The 16,577-nt window shown below is 39.0% G+C and overlaps 1 long non-coding RNA gene across 1 annotated transcript in view; it reads right to left on the bottom strand.

Moving 5' to 3' along the window:
- LOC148117657 (uncharacterized) overlaps positions 1 to 13,496 on the bottom strand; it is a 29,477-nt gene extending 15,981 nt beyond the window's left edge. Inside the window, exon 1 of the long non-coding RNA XR_015736800.1 lies at positions 13,400 to 13,496. This is a non-coding gene — a long non-coding RNA (uncharacterized LOC148117657). The remainder of the gene's footprint in view (positions 1 to 13,399) is intronic.
- Positions 13,497 to 16,577: the final 3,081 nt, after the last annotated feature.

Below are 16,577 nucleotides of genomic sequence, written 5' to 3'. Positions count from 1 at the left end.
CATCTGTTCTAATTCCAATCCCAGGTATCTCATCCCTTCTTCTGCCCTCTGTAGGTACTGTGCACAGGCATATTCAAGCAAAACACCATACAACTAAATATTTTTAAGGTTAGAAAATATAAAGGATGAAATTCTCTATAGTAATGTCACAACCCTGAGAGAGGCAGCAAGGCAGGTCTAGTTAAAATGGACTCCTTGTCTTCCATGAAAGCAGCTGTGGCCTTCTGCACTGCCACCCTGCACAGAGCAAAAGCAGCTTTGTTCTGAGATTACTAGAGATCATCATAACCATTCTTTCAGAAGTACTGTACAGAGGGCTGTAGGTGACTTTTCCTTGAAATTTTCTGGTTTTGTGTTCTCCATCTTTTGTGTCTGTGAAAATTATGGTTTTGGTACAGTTGTCATTTATGTCAAACATCAAGATTGACAATCAACTTTCACAGCGTCATCTACTTGATTTTCAACTAAGACCTTATGATATCATATGAACATGCCAGAGACATTTTTTCCATCAGTTGTCTAATTCACATATGTTCCTACATGACTTTGAGGTAAAAGTATCCCTAAATATCTGTTTTTACATTGTGCTCATGTTCAGTAGTGGATTTATTAACTGAGCATGCTTAAGAAAAGGGAAAACATTACATGAACATGTTCAGACATCCCAAGTAAAATCCCCAGTCTTCCTTTGTTGACAACAACCACTGTTTTGAAAATTACTCCCATGCATGTTGAGCTCCTACAAGCAATAATTTTTTCTCATTTTGTTTGTCTTGGCTTTTGAGATGCTATTTTTGGTAGTCAAACTGACTACCTCTAGGATTAACTAATACACAAAGAATTGATTATATCTGAGAGAGATTTTACTTAAAGGTTTTGAAATGGGAAAACCCTCCATTAATCTGGATAGTTTCAGATAACAGGAACGACCTTTAGCTGTTTGTCAGTGCACACTTTTAACATTGTGACTGAAGAGGCAGAAGCAGTGGGTTTTTCTGAGTTTGAGATCAGTCTGGCCTACAGAATGAGTTCCACAACTACACAGATAACTCCAGTCTTGAAATCACTACCCCCCGAAAAAAAATCTGAATCAAATGGAAATTATGATCTAACTTTAACCAGGATCTTACATTCTGATAGCAGCAGTTATGTAGAAAGTATATTGAAGAAAAGTCTGCTTTTTTTGCCTCGTTGCTCTAGCTCTGGCTACCAAGCTCATTCCTTTACCAGAATTAGAATCTACTTCTTTGAAATTTTGGTGAATACTTAAAACCATCTGCTGTGGGAACAGCAGCCCTGAGTTAAAATATCCCTGCTCCCATTTGAGGTGCTTATCTGCAAAGAAAACATGTTTGAATACCCTCTGCTCCTGGAGTGGGGGAAGGAATTTTAAGTGCAGGATGGCTATTCTTTGATTCCTCCTGGGATCATGTTACAATCCCTTCGCAGCCCCCTCCTCATTTGGGGCCATGGTATAAAAGCCAGCCCCACCCAGCAGAACAATAAAGAAGTTGTTACACCTCAACTTCATGCTCTGTGTATTCATTCAACCTGGAGACCCTCCGCCGCGATTCTTGGACTTTAGGGCTGTGCTGGCGCGGCAATCTGAGACATTGAGTCTTATGGGCTGAACAACTACTGGATTCTTCTCTTGATCTTTGGGAAAAGGCTGAGAAGAAATCTATTGGATTCTTCAATTCCCATTGGTAGGCTGTTATTTTTAGATGACCTGGACCACAGCTTGTAAGACAATCTAATAAGCCCACTGTTTAAAAAAGTTTTATGGTTTATTTATCTTTTATTTTATGTGCATTGGTGTGAAGGTGTCATGTCCCCTGGAACCAGATTTTCAGACAGTTGTGAGCTGCCATATGGATGCTGGGAATTGAACCCGGGTCCTCTGGAAGAGCAGTCAATGCTCTTAACCACTGAGCCATTTCTCCAGCCCCTAAGCCCACTTTTTATATAAACAATGAGATTTATTCTACTTGTCCTCTTCATGTAGAGAATCTTGAATACTGCAGTTGTATATAGGGGATGTGCTGGCTGACAATAGTACTCATGAAGACATTCTTCCTAGCTCTATTATTCTCTATGTATCCAAATTTCCATGAACAGTACTGTTCTAGCAACATAACCTCTGCCATCTTCAAAAACAACCACTGCTTTTAATTTCTAAGCTATCTCTCAAGCCACATTATTAAAAATTTATTTTTACACATTTTAATTAAAATATATTACATCTCTTTTCCGCTCATGTCCTCTCTCTATCCCTTTCCAAATATTTCTCTTCCAATTCCATCATTGTTAAGTATGTACTAATAAGTAAGGACAAATATGTGAATAGAATCTGCTGGGTCCATTTCTGTTTCTTGTGTGTTAAGGTTTCAGGACTGAACATGCTCATTTGAACACGCAAATACGAAGATCATCCATGTCTGAAGCTAATTCACCCACTTGTAGTAAAGATTTACTTGTTATTGAGCAACATGATTCTGATCTGCCTTTGACAGAAAACATTATTAAAACTATGTTATGGGTATTTAATAATATTTATGTATTTTTAATATTATTAAGAATATGTAAACATGAAGAAAACCTATTTAAAACATAGAGTCACCTACATACCTTTTTCTTCAACATTTGCCAATCTGGTGCCCTAAGGCCAGAAGAATGCAACAGATCTTCAGAACCTACAAATACAGGGAGGACTGACCCATCTGGTGTGTGTGCTAGGAATCAAACTTGGGTACCCAAGAGGACCAGTACTCGTGAGACAACTTTCAGGGTCCCACATATGTCATTACAATGCTGAAGGTAAAGGTGACCCACTCTTCCTTCTGTCTTTTATCACTTGAAAGATAAAGTCGGGGGCTGGGGAGATGGCTCAGTGGTTAAGAGCACTGACTGATCTTCCAGAGGACCCGGGTTCAATTCCCAGCACCCACATGGCAGCTCACAACTGTCTATAATTCTAGTTCCAGGAGACCCAACACTGATGGCAAAACACCAATATATATAAAAAAAAGAAAGAAAGAAAGAAAGAAAGGAAGGAAGAAAGAAAGAAAGAAAGAAAGAAAGAAAGAAAGAAAGAAAGATAAAGTCATCTCTGGATGGTTGTCAAAGGATCCAGTGGACAGAATGTGAATGGAATTTGTATATTCCTTCTTATTTTCATTGTTAAAACAGCTCTCTCTATGTGAGTAAATATAAAAAAAAGGATGGTTGAATTCAGTCTAAGTCCAGGCAAATTTTATTAGGAAAAGTTCCATAATTTGAAGTAGACTTTCTTCTGGGACTTTTTTGAGACAGGATATGTCTACATAAACATGGATGCCAGGAATTTATTATGGGGAACAAGCTGGTCTTAAACTCTCAAACTCACTGAAATTGGCCCCACCCACATTCCTGTGTACAGTGATTAGAGCCATACACCTATAATTCCAGCTGAAATATATATTTTAAAGGACATATCATTGAATGAGAGTAAAAAAAGAATAAAATAAGCTTTGAAGGGTAGCATAATTGCTTTGATGAATGTCAATATTCAGTCTAAGAGTGAGTTAGTAATAATCCTAAGCTATGATTCAAGCATTAATAAGTTGTATTAAGCTTCTGGGTCAATTGGTTATGAGGTGGCTGCTGTGTATTTGAGAGTTTTTGGTGGAGCAGAATATCCACCTAAAAAAGGCACCCAAAGAATTGATAGGATAAAAGTGTAGATTATTGAATCTTCTCTTTACCCCTATAATTTGCTAAGCAATATGGCTATGGATAAAGACTTGGCTTCGAAAGCTGGATCCACCTGATTCTTTAGCTTTCTGAGAGTCTAGCCTCATGGTTGAGGTACTGGCAGGAGCCATGTTTACTGCCACAATTCTGTGGAGTTTCAAGGTCCTTCGCACCACCAAGAAGCATGATGGTGACTGTACATAGACACCATTTAAGTGTTTGGTGTGGTGCTTCTTAAAAGGGCTGCAAGGTTTTTACAGCAAAAACTGACTCAGGAAGCTTCTCTTAATTGAGAAACACTTGCCTCTATCAAACAGAGCCCAGCTTGGAAAATGCTGATACCAAGAAACCAAGCTTAACTCTGTTCTTTTGTGTCTCGAATTAATTTCCAAGCTCTCTCAGGTTTAAATTGGATTTAATTATCCATGCTGACAACATTTGTTAACAGAGGTTTCAGTTTCACTTGGCCCAGTAGACATTTAGACCCAAAAAAACAAACAGAGGTCTACATTGATTATAAACTGGTGTGTCTATTATTAGCTCATGCTTCCTGTTAACCCTTACACACTACAATCACCCATAATTCTTGTCTGTGCCCATCACATGGCTTGGTACCTTTTATCAGCAAGGCAATCTCATTTATGTCCTCTGCCTCTGGGTGATAACTGAACCTTTCCTCTTCCCAGAATTCTCCTGCTCTGATCAGCCCTGCCTATACTTCCTGCTTGGTCATCCAGCATATACTTCCCGCATGGCCACTGGCCAATGAGCATTTTGTTAAAACAATACAATTGACAAATCTTTTAAAAAGTTCATGACCATTTTCCCACAGCAAACTTCCTCTAGTTTAAAATCAAAAAGAATAGGTAAGGAACAGTTCAAAAGGAGCAAAATTACATGATCAAATATTTGTACCTGATTTCAGTCTAGAAGAAAAGGTAGCAAGAGAAGTATATAATAGTCCCTGAAGGGACCTGGTAAATTAATCATAGTTCTTGATTCAAAGAGACCAGAATTTTGGTGTTTAAACTCTTATTAGTATTTTTGTCTATTATGCCAAAAAAAAGAAACACATTTTAAAAATTGGGAATGTCCATATGTCCTTTTCCATAGAAGACACATAGTTTTACCTGAAATTTCCTTTGAAAATGATATGGCAGCTGAGAGGAATTCACCAGGGTGATAGAAGGGGACAGAGACAGCAAAGACAGGAAATGAATGGGAAGTTTGTAAACTTTCTTCAAATCTAGTACCAATGCATCAACTCTCCCTAGATTTTGTGTTTCATACAGAAGTTTAAGAGAACACACTGATTCTAATTAATGCAATATTACATCTGAAAACTCAGTCAGTTAAAACAATCCTCCTTTAATTCAGAATAAATTTCTTAGAATATCTAGTACAACACTGGCCCCATTTCTCCTGTGTGGTCATGCAAGTGTAAAGACAGTTTCTATTGTATGAAATCACACAATAAAATATTACCATATTTTCCCACAATAAAAAAGATATAAAGAAATGCAAGTTTGGCCAGGAAGTGGTGGTGCATGCTTTAAACTCCTGCACCTGGAAGAAAGAAACAGGCAGATCTCTGTGAGTTTGAGAACAACCTGCTGTATAGTTTAAGTCCCAGCAGAGCCAGATATACGCAGAGAAACCTTCTCTTGAAAAACACACTAAAGTCTTGTTGGCCAGAGAAGGGTGATGTACACCTTTCATCCCAGCACTTGGGAGGCAGAGACAGGTGGATCTCTTTGAGTTTGAAGCCAACCTGGTCTACAGGAGCTAATTCCAGGCGAGGCTGTAAAACTACCTGAAACCTGTTTTGAAAATCCTCCCCCCCAAAAAAAAACAAAAAAAGACCCAACAAAACAAAAAGACTTCAAAAATACAGAAAATCCCTGTCTTGAGAAACTGGAAAGCAAACAATTAGTGAAGAAATTTAAAAACTGAAATTTAAGAAATATACTCATGATCCATTGGACCCTGAATTCTACAAGACCTACTCTGCCCCAAATCTCCTATTACACCCCTACTAAGCCCTGACACAACCTCAATGGAACTCTGAAACACAGCCTGCTATTACACAGAAAGGACCAAGGGGTGAGTGATGACCCGCCCAGCAAGACAACCTCTCTAGGACCTCCATACAGGGTCAAAACTCTGGGCACAAACACTACCTGCCAACAGGCAAGTTTTCTCCAGGTATGCTGCTCAAACACTCCCACACCATCCATCAGACCCTGAAAGCAACAAGCCTCACTCCACCACCAAAACCTCCCATGCTACCTCCCAGCCCCTTGCAACTTCAGAGGAACATTAAAACACAAGATCCAGCTTCACAGGGTGGACCAAGACAGGGACCCTGAAGCACAAGAGGTGACTTCACAGACTGGACTAAGTGCAGACTAAGAGAGAGTGCAAAGACAGACCTCAGTGGCATGGCTCTCTGAAACACAGAGTTGGTCAAGAACAGGTCACAAAGACACAAACAACCATGTTAAGGATTGGACCAAGAGGCAAAGACACTGCTGTCACCAATTGAAGGATGAGATGGGTAGGTGTCAATGCAAGAAGTCATCCAACAACATAGAAAGCAATATGGTAACACCAGAACCCAGTGATCAAACAACAGGAAGACTTAATCATCCTAACCCAGGAGAAGCAAAAGAAAATGATTTTCAATGTAACTTTGTGAGGATGATGGGGTCCCCAATGTAACTATAGGAGGATGATGAAGGAAATAAAAATTCCCTTAATGAAAGCAAGGAAAAGACAAACAAAAAATTGGAAGACATCAATAAATCTCTCAAAGAAAACAAGAAAAAACAATCAAACAGATGATACAAACAGATTTTGACTGAAATAGAGGCAATAAAGCAAACACAAATGAAGAGAATTCTGTATATGGAAAATCTGGGTAAACAAACGGGAACTACAGCAGGAAGTGTAACCAACAGAATACAAGAGATAGAAGAGAGGATCTCAGATGCTGATTATACTATAGAGGAAAGAGATTCATTGGTGAAAGAAAACAATAACTCCAACAAATTCATTACACAAAACATCCTGGAAATCTGGGACACCATGAAAACCATTAAACCCTAAGAATAACAGGGATAGAAGAAAGAGAACAACACCAACTCAAAGGCACAGAAACTAAAAAATCATAAAAAAAAACTTTCCCAAACCAAAAAAGAATATCCTTATGAAGGTACAAGAAGCTTAGAGAACACCAAATAGACTGGACGAAAAAGAAGCCCCCCCCCCAAAATATAATGATCAAAATGCAAAACATAGAGAATGAAGAAAGAATATTAAGAGCTGCAAAAGATAATGATCAAGTATAATATGAAGGCAGACCTATCAGAATAACACCTCAATTCTCCATGGAAACCATGAAACCAAGAATGCCCTGGACATATGTGCTGGAGACAAAAAAGAGACACAGACACCAGATCCACCAAATCTTTCAACCACCATCAATGGAGAAAACAAGATATTTCATGGCAAAACCAGATTTAAACAATACCTATCCACAAATCCAGTCATACAGAAAGTACTAGAGGGAAAACTTCAACCCAAGGAAGCTAACTGTAAACACAGGCAAGAGATATCTCCACACCCACAAACCCTAAAGAAGGGAAACACACAAACACCACTTCTGAAAAATACCAGGAACTAGCAATCACTCGTTATTTACATCTCTTAATATCAACAGACTCGATTAACCTATAAAATGGCACAAGCTAAGAAAATGGATACAAAAGCAGGATCCATCCTTTTGCTTTATAAAAGAAACACACCTAAACCTCAAAGACAAACATTGCTGAAGAATAAAGTGTTGGAAAAAGATTTTCAAATCAAATGGACCTAAGCAGCACACAAGTGTAGGTATCCTAATAGCAAACAAAATAGACTTCAAAGTAAAACCAATCAGAATAGATGAAGAAGGACACTTCATACCCATAACAGAAACAATACATCAAGATGAAGTCTCAATCCTGAACATCTAAGCCCATAATATAAGAATACCCACACATGTAAAAGAAACATTACTAAAGCTTAAATTGCACATCAAATTCCATACAAGAATAGTAGGAGACTTCAATGTCCCACTCTCCCCAGTGAACAGGTCATCCAGACAGAAACTTAACAGAGAAATGAGAAAACTAACAGATGTCTTGATTTAAATAGACTCAACAGACATCTACAGATCATTCCACCCAAACACAGAAGAATATACCTTCTTCTCAGCACCTCGTGGAACCTTCTCTAAAATGGACCACACACATGGTAACAAAGTAAACCTAGACACACACAAAGAAATGGAATAACGCCCTGTGTCTGATCAGGTCACCATGTTTTAAAGTTAGGATTTAACAGCACTAATCACAGAAAGCCTAAAAACTCATGGAAATTGAACAGTGCTCTATTAAACCACCCCTAGGTCAAGGAAGAAATAAAGAAAGAAATTAAAGACTTTGTAGAATTCAACAAAAATGATGGCACAGAATACTCAAATCTATGGGACACTATGAAAGCAGTGCGAGGATGAAAGTTCATAGCACTAAGTGCCTACATAAAGAAAGTGGAGAAAACTCACACCAGTGACTTAAACAGCACACCTGAAAGCTCTAGAACAAAAACAAGCTGACTCACCCAGGAGAAGTAGAGCACAGGAAATAATCAAATTGAGGGCAGACGTCAATAAAACACCAAAATTAAATCACGACCAGATGAATAATTCAAATCAGCTTTATTTAGCAAGGAAAGAGAAGAAGTCATCAAATGCCTACCAACTAAAAAAGCCTATGGCAAAAGAGTTTCAGTTCAGAATTCTTTCAGAACTAAGAACTAATAACTATACTCCTCAAAGGGTTCCACATAATGGAAACAGAAGTAAGATTGCTAAACCCCTTTTATGAAGCTACAGTTACCCTTATACCAAACCATACAAAGATTCAACCAAGAAAGAGAATTCCAGACCCATCTTACTGATGAACATAGATGAAAAAATACTCAATAAAATACCAGCAAATCAAATCCAAGAACACATCAAAAAAATCATCTACCATGATGAAGCCAGCTTCATCCCATAGATGCAAGGATGGATCAACATACAAAAATCTATTAAGGATCCTGCCCTCTTTAAGTTCCTTCGCTGACATCCTTAAATAGTGAACAACAATGTGGCAGTATAAGCCAAATTAATCCTTTTCTCCCAATCTTGCATATAGACCATCGTGTTTCATCACAACAAAAGAAACCCTAATTAAGACACCATGTTTGGTTGATATGTAAGAGAGACCTGCTCTTCTCTAAAGTTAAACAAAGAAGAGAGATTTGGGGGAAGGTTGGGACAGAGAGCAAAGCTGGGAGGAAACACTGCAGTCAGTATGAAAGAAGAATAAATAAAAGGCAAATGAAAGAGAGAAATGAGAAAATCTGAGGGAAGATTGGATCAAGAAAAGATGAAAATTCAGCAGGGCAAAATGACAAATCCTGTGGCTCTATCTCAGGTACATGGGCTTCATTTTCAAAGGGCTTAGAAAGTTCTATTCATGCTGAAGCATTAATACAACTGACATTAAATATGAGAAATCAGGAGTCAGACAGCAGGGTGAGAAACTGAAAGATCAGAGAAGCAGTTGACCAGCAAATAGTGACTACCGCCTCTTCAATTTCTCCATGTTAGTAAAGTGTTAATGTCCTCCCAGGCCTGCCTTAGTAGTCCTGACTCCTATCTGTCCGGAGTCCTCCAAACCTCTATGGTAATTTTTGGTCAGGTAGCAATTAACTATGCTGTGACTCTAAGCAAGCTTTATTATCAGAATATAATCAAAATATCACACATTTCCCTATTTGTCTAATTAAAAAGTGAAGGCTTTAACTAACACAGTAAAGCTATATACACTAAATAAAATAACTATATATAATATATACATTGAAGAATTATACTAACAATGTCCAATCCATTTGCATTTGGTAAATTTAGAGAAAATGTTTGATCATCTATCCTATCTTAGTAAGCCCAAGGTGTTGTACATTAAATACTTTTTATCCTAAACTTACCAACCTTAAATAATCTTTCTATGTCTCTTAGCCTTATATACTTTATACATTTTATGTCATTTGTTTAAATTTGTTAACATGCATAATTACAATTATCGAATCTTTAGCTCCATCAGAGAACCCAGAAGGATATAATATTACCTGAGTAAATAGGAAGTATAAAGCAAACAACATTTAAAATGAAAAAACAACACCACCTCTCTACTTAAAATAAATTTTGCCAGGCTGTAGTGGTGCATGCCATTAATCCCAGCACTTTCATAGCAGAGGCAGATATATCTCACTGTGTTTGAGGCCAGCCTGTTCTACAAAGTGAGTTCCAGGAAAGCCAAAGGAACACAGAGAAATCTGTCTTTTTTAAAAAAAAAGAAAAGAAAAGAAAATGTCTTTCTGTTTCACCTTGAAAACACAACTAGCATGATTATAATAAGTAACAGTTAGGCCAATTTATTCTTTTGGATGGGGATATTTTATTTGGATGATGGGTTATTTTTTAGATATCTCAGTTGTCTAGTGGTTTTTAGATTCCTTAGTTCAATGTTTTCATACATTTGTAAAGACAACACAAAACTCTGCATTAACCCTAACTTTATGGAATTTTATTTTTGGAAATTATATTTAATCAAAAGGAAAACATCTGCTAGTCTTATGAATTAGTAAAGATTGAATGATAATACTCTCTGATGAACTATTGTCTCTTTTACTAAAGAGATGTTTTTGTTTGAAACTAATCTTTAAGGATTTAAGTGGTCTCTATAACTTTATTCCCCAACTTAATACATATCTTGATTTTTATTCAGAATGGAATGTATCTTTAAGACATACAGGTTGGTTTAATTTAGCAGGGCTTTTTTATTATCTAGTGTTTACCCACACATGTTGTTTCCTTTTTATTAGCATTTAAAAATTTAAGAGTTAATAATTTATTCTGTAACATATCTCTGCAAGCCTTAATACCCCTTTTTGCTAACTGAGCATATATTTTATGATGCCTGATGAAGTGTTAATCTAATTAATCTTTTTCAATCCCAAAACAACCTATAACATGATTTAACATCTGCTTCCTGCTACATGGCATAGAGCAGAACATGTGGATTGTGCCCTATCTACCTTCTAACACAATGCACACCTGAGAAATCTATGTACATCAGAAACTCCTTTTGTCCGCTGGAACTGAGCTTCACTGGATCACACCATTGCAGCTAGTGGCAGCACCAGGTTAAAAGCATTCTACTCAAATATCGCTCTACCAGGTCCTAAATTATTTGTAATCTTTATAACACAAATAATAGGAATGCAGTATTCAGAAGTTCTAGAAACTAAACCCTCAGTTTTCTAATCTTTCTTCCCACTGTACAACAAAAGCAGTGCCTGTGTGTGTACTCTGGACAGATACATCCAGCATCATATCCTTCCATTCCAGGCCTTCAGAGTCTCCCCTTCCCCAATATTTCCATACACAAAGAAGCTCAGAGAATAAGGGCCACTGCCAACATGAACCACATGGACCAACATAACTACAGTCTAGCTCATGGTACTTCCAAGTCCCACCAGAAATGACAGTTCAACAGACCTGCTCTGAACACCCCCCACTCGTTACGGGATAGCTTATGGTCTTCCTTACCACTCCCTACAGCAGAGACAGAAGAGAATTATGAAAAGAACTCACAAACTGTCTGCCACTAGTACTCTTGATTGCTAACCCTTCCCAGAATCCGTCATTGGCAAGGGACACCAAGCTGGGTCTCTCAATATTAGTAGCTCCTCTACAGGAGGATCAGAGATCAAATGACTCAGACAGCACAGGCCTTCCATGTCTGCCCTTCCAGCCCAGCAGACAGGGCCCCAGTTTAGACAGTTTGTATTTAGTACATATTTTCCCACTCTCCTAGAGCACATCCTCTTCCTCATCTAAAGCACAGGGTCCTCTGTGTGCACATTCTGTTACATACTTTCCAGTGCAGTCATTCATTGGCTCAGAGATGGGAAATCCTAAAGACACAGGTCACATTCATATAGTAACTACTGTTACTGTGTAACTGTGGTTACTTTGTAACGGTTGTTAATGAAAAACATATCAGGAATTATAAAACAATCCAGGCATATTAGGGCATGGAGGCAGCAAGGAGAATGTAAATATGATGTAGTTGTCATCTCAAAAAGTATTTTGAAAACTTAAGACAGACGTTATGGTCATGTATTCCAGACACTATAGATTTATATTAGAGCACATTAAAAATTTCTCATGTATTTTCTCTAAAGATCAATGTCTTAATAGAGAAAAGTCCTGTTAAGCAGGGCCACAACTTCTATTTAAGATGAACTACTATAAATATAACAATTAGGTTTAAAGATAAGGTCAGTCCCTTTCCCAGATTCCTTGTTACGCTGGTCTGTGGACTGCAAACAATGGTCAATCAGGACACTGATAGAGCATCTACAATTAACTACCTGATTCCACATAGCTAACTTCAACTACTGTTGAAGGGGAAAAGTTTTTATCCTCAGTCCAGCCTCTCCTTTCTGCACTGTGTCTCCACCAGCTTCAATAAAGTCTTCCTCCTATTGTGGTCTGAAGATAGAAGGAATTCTCCATATGCAAATCCTTTCCCTGCAACTGCATTGCATAGTTAACTACATGACTCAAATGCATAATTTTAAAACTGTGAGGTGGTAATATCATATTTTTTTGTGGAATTTTGAAAGTGTAATGTACAGGACAGCAAGATCATTGCCATGGACAGCAACAGAGCAAGGCCACTTGAGTCAACATAAGAGAACTTGTCTCAGAAACTATTTTTTTAACAGGATGGAAATACAACTGTTCTAGAATTAATATACCTTTCCATTGAGAAATCACTTCACACACTTAGGATGCCAACCTGTAATGCCTCCTTGAAAGGCTTGCTTGAGGTTGTTCTTTGATACGGGGATGTGCCTGGTGTCTGGTTTTAAATCAGTGGTGGCTTCTTTGTAATGGTTTGGGGCCAAGTATCTGAACAATCCAGTTGAACAATGTGTACCCTAGCATCCTAAACTCTAACAGCCCTGATTAAAATACATTTAACTTTTGGGTGATTTAGAGGCAGTCCTCCCTCAGCTAAATTCTACTTTGTGAGAATGAACTCTTTCCAAGGCATTGGCAAATCCTTTGTATCAGCAATTCTACTCTTCTATGTTGCAGCTTAGAAGTGCAGTGCTACCCAACAGGTGAGATGCCTTGATATCATCCACATAGTTAAAGATAAATGGAGATTGTACGTAAGGTTAAATGCAAAGTGCTCAATATCGAGAAGTGTATATAAACTTGTATAAACTAGACTTCTGCGACTTTGGCATATTGTAGTTGAGAAGAAAGACGTTTGTACACACAGCACCCTGCTCCCAATTCTCTAAGCCGATTAAGCCAAAAGCGCAAAGTTATTCAGAGGCCTGTCCCTAGGTCGTGGAATTAACAGGACCACAAGGGACTTTACAATGCAGGGAATCTGGCGGCAGCTTCCCACATGGATCCCAAAAGGACACAAAATCCTGTCTCCCGCACCTCACCCTCTGCTCCTCCCCATCTGGAGACAGCATTCCCCACGCTCACCAAGCTGTGGTTCCTCATCTTGCCAAAACTCTCAGTTCATCATCTCCCTGCAGCAATAACTTCACGGCAGCACACGAAACCACTGGCGCCAACTCCTCTACAAAGTCCGGTCTGAATGCGGAAGCCCGGAAGAGCCCTGTGTGACTTCTGACTGGCAGATCACCTGGAGGGCCTGATTGGCTAGTGCAGCCTGAGTGACAAGAACAACTCCGTAGGGCTGAAGTCTAGTTAAAGAGACAGCAACTTGATTATATATGGGATCCCAGGTCCAAGGAGAGATCCCCAGATTGTTCTCTGGACAGAGGAGAGGGTGCCTGAACCGGCCTTGGCCCATAACCATACTGATGAATATTTTGCTTATCACCATAGATCCTTCATCTGGCGATGGATGGCGATACAGACGGAGACCCACATTGGAGCACCGGACTGAGTCCCCCAAGGTCCAAATGAGGAGCAGAAGGACGAAGAAAATGACGAAGGACTGCGAGGGATGCTATCACCCACTGATACAAGGGGTCGGATCTAATGAGAGTTTACCAAGGGCAGTTGGACTGCGACTGAACGAGCACGTGATCCAACCAGATTCTCTGAATGTCGCCGGATTTTCTGAATGTGGCTGGCCCGGAGTCTTTCTGAGAAGCCATTGACAATGTCACTGGGACTAGTTTCCTCTGCATATACTGGATTTTTGGGATCCAGTCTGTTTGGATACTCACCTTCCTGGACCTGGAGGGAGGGGGACGATCTTGAACTTCCCACAGGACTTGAAACCCTGACTGACCTTAGGGACAAAGAGGGAGGAGGAGGGGGAGGGGGGAGTGGGAAGGTGTTGGGAAGAGGGGCGTAAATGGAAACTTTTATAATTTAATAAAATTACTTAAAAAAAAGAGACAGCACAGAGGTTTGACTCGTCCACCTGAGTCAAAGATCTTTTTTTGATTGGCTGAGATATGCATTTCAATAGCACTTGCCCCTGGCTACAAAGCAGAAGCCATCAAAATCCTGCACTCCATAGGAACTTTCCCTTATTCCTCCAGGACACAACGTGGCCAGCTAGCTTGTACTGTGCACTGTGCTGTCCTAGGTGGGTGCAGGGATTCCCTGTCCCACAGGGGAAAGAATGCCCAGAATATTAACAGCTAAAGACAATTTTGAGGTCACAAAAGAAGATGTTTGTGCTGTGGCTTCATGCTAAGGTCAGATGAACTGAAGGTACTTTTTACAAGGTTTTCACAGAGATTTCACACAACAGAAAAGAGAAAAGCAGGAGCCAGATCTCAAACAAGAATATTGGTCTTTCCTCCATCAGAAGGCTGGATGATGGCTCCTTTGCTTTGTGGGTTTTATTACTGAAATTCGAAGCAAACTTCAGGAAAATGAATAATAATAAAAATAGTAGTGTTCATGGAAATGTGAATATGTAGTGAATAATGGAGCTAAAAGGAATATCTTCATGAGCACTATTGTTAGCCAGCACATCTTTCTCCATGGTCAGGTGAATAAAACATACAACTGCAGTATTCAAGATTCTATACATGAACAGGAGAGGTAGAATGAATCTCAACATGTATGTAAAAAGTGAGCTTATTATTATGTCTCACAAGCTGTGTTTCAGGTTGTCTAAAAACATCTTCTTTTAAATGACAATTGAAGAATCCAGTAGATTGTTTCTCAGCCTTTTCCCAAAGATCAAGAGAAGAATCCAGTAGTTTTTCAGCTCACAAGGCTTGATGTCTCAGCTGGTTTTAAGTATTCACCAAAGTTTCAAAGAAGTAGTCTCTAGTACTCATAAAGGAATGAGCTTGGTAGGCAGAGCAAGGTGACAAAAAGGAGACTTTTCTACTTCAATATACTTTATATGTAAGTGCTGCTGCCAGAAGGTAAGAAAATTAAAGTTAGATCATAGTCTTGTTTGATTCAGATTTTCTTGTTTTGGTGATTTCAAGACTGGATTATTCTGTGTAGTTGTGGAACTCATTCTGTCGGCCAGACTGGTCTCAAACTCAGAAAACCCCAGTGCCTCTTGTTTTGCCCAGATTATGATCCCCAGAGAGAGACCACTAGAGAGGCCCAGACTGTAATCAGCAAGGTTTAATCAGCATAATACAAACATGTTTGGAACTCATCTCCATCCCCCTTACAGCAAGGTAGAGAGGAGTTGTACATCCTCTTGGGGTAACCTTTAAAAACATAACAACAAAGAGAATCTTTGAAGCTGTTTTGGCATGGGTACAAGGACTTTTGCTCCCTCCCATTCTGTTCTTGAGTTAGGCCATCTTTATCAGCCTGTACCAGGTGGCTGGCTGGGTTGAGCTAAGTGACCTTGCGATCGAAATCTCTTTGGTGGGAGAGGGGAAGGCCACTATCTTCCGGGAAAACATTCTGCTAAGAAATTTCTTCTTGCCCCTTTGAGAATAAGGGGTGAGGATTCCATACCTCTGGCTGTTGAGTCACAGTGATAAAAGTGTGCATGTGCAGCTAAAGGTGGGTCCTATTATCTCAAACTATCCAGATTAATGGAGGATTTTTCCATTTCAAAACCTTTAAGTGAAATCTCTCTCAGGTATGCTTTGTGTATTAGTTAATCCCAGAGGTAGTCAGTCTGACTACTAAAAAAAGCCATTTCAACAGCCAAGACAAAAGAAATGAGAAAAAATTATTGCTTGCAGGAGGCATGGAATGCATGGAAGAAATTTTCAAAGCAGTGTTTTCTGTAAACAAAGGAAGAATGGGATTTTACTTAGGGTGTCTGAACATGCGCATGCAATGTTTTCCCTTTTCTTAAGCATGCTCAGTTAACAAATCCACTTCTGATCATGATCACAATATAAAAACAAAGATATTTAGGGACAAAGTTACCTCAAAGTCATGTAGGAATATATGCAAATTACACAAATGATGGAAAGAAATGCCTCTGGCAAGTCCACATTGTACCATAAGGTCTTAGTTGAAAATCAAGTAGAGGACACTGAAAAACTGATTGTCAGTCTTGATGTTTGATCTAAAAGATAACTGCACCAACACCATATATCTCACAGACACAAAAGATAGAGAACACAAAACCAGAAAACTTCAAGAAAAAGTCACCTAACAGCCCTCTATACAGTGCTGCTGGATGAACAGTTATGATGATCTCTATTACTCTCAGAGCAAAGCTGGTTTTGCTCTGAGCAGGGTG

The sequence above is a fragment of the Myodes glareolus genome, chromosome 27 (genome assembly GCF_982192425.1).
Source record: "Myodes glareolus chromosome 27, mMyoGla1.1, whole genome shotgun sequence".
Taxonomy (NCBI): domain Eukaryota; kingdom Metazoa; phylum Chordata; class Mammalia; order Rodentia; family Cricetidae; genus Myodes; species Myodes glareolus.
This window is presented reverse-complemented; position numbering and strand designations above follow the sequence as displayed.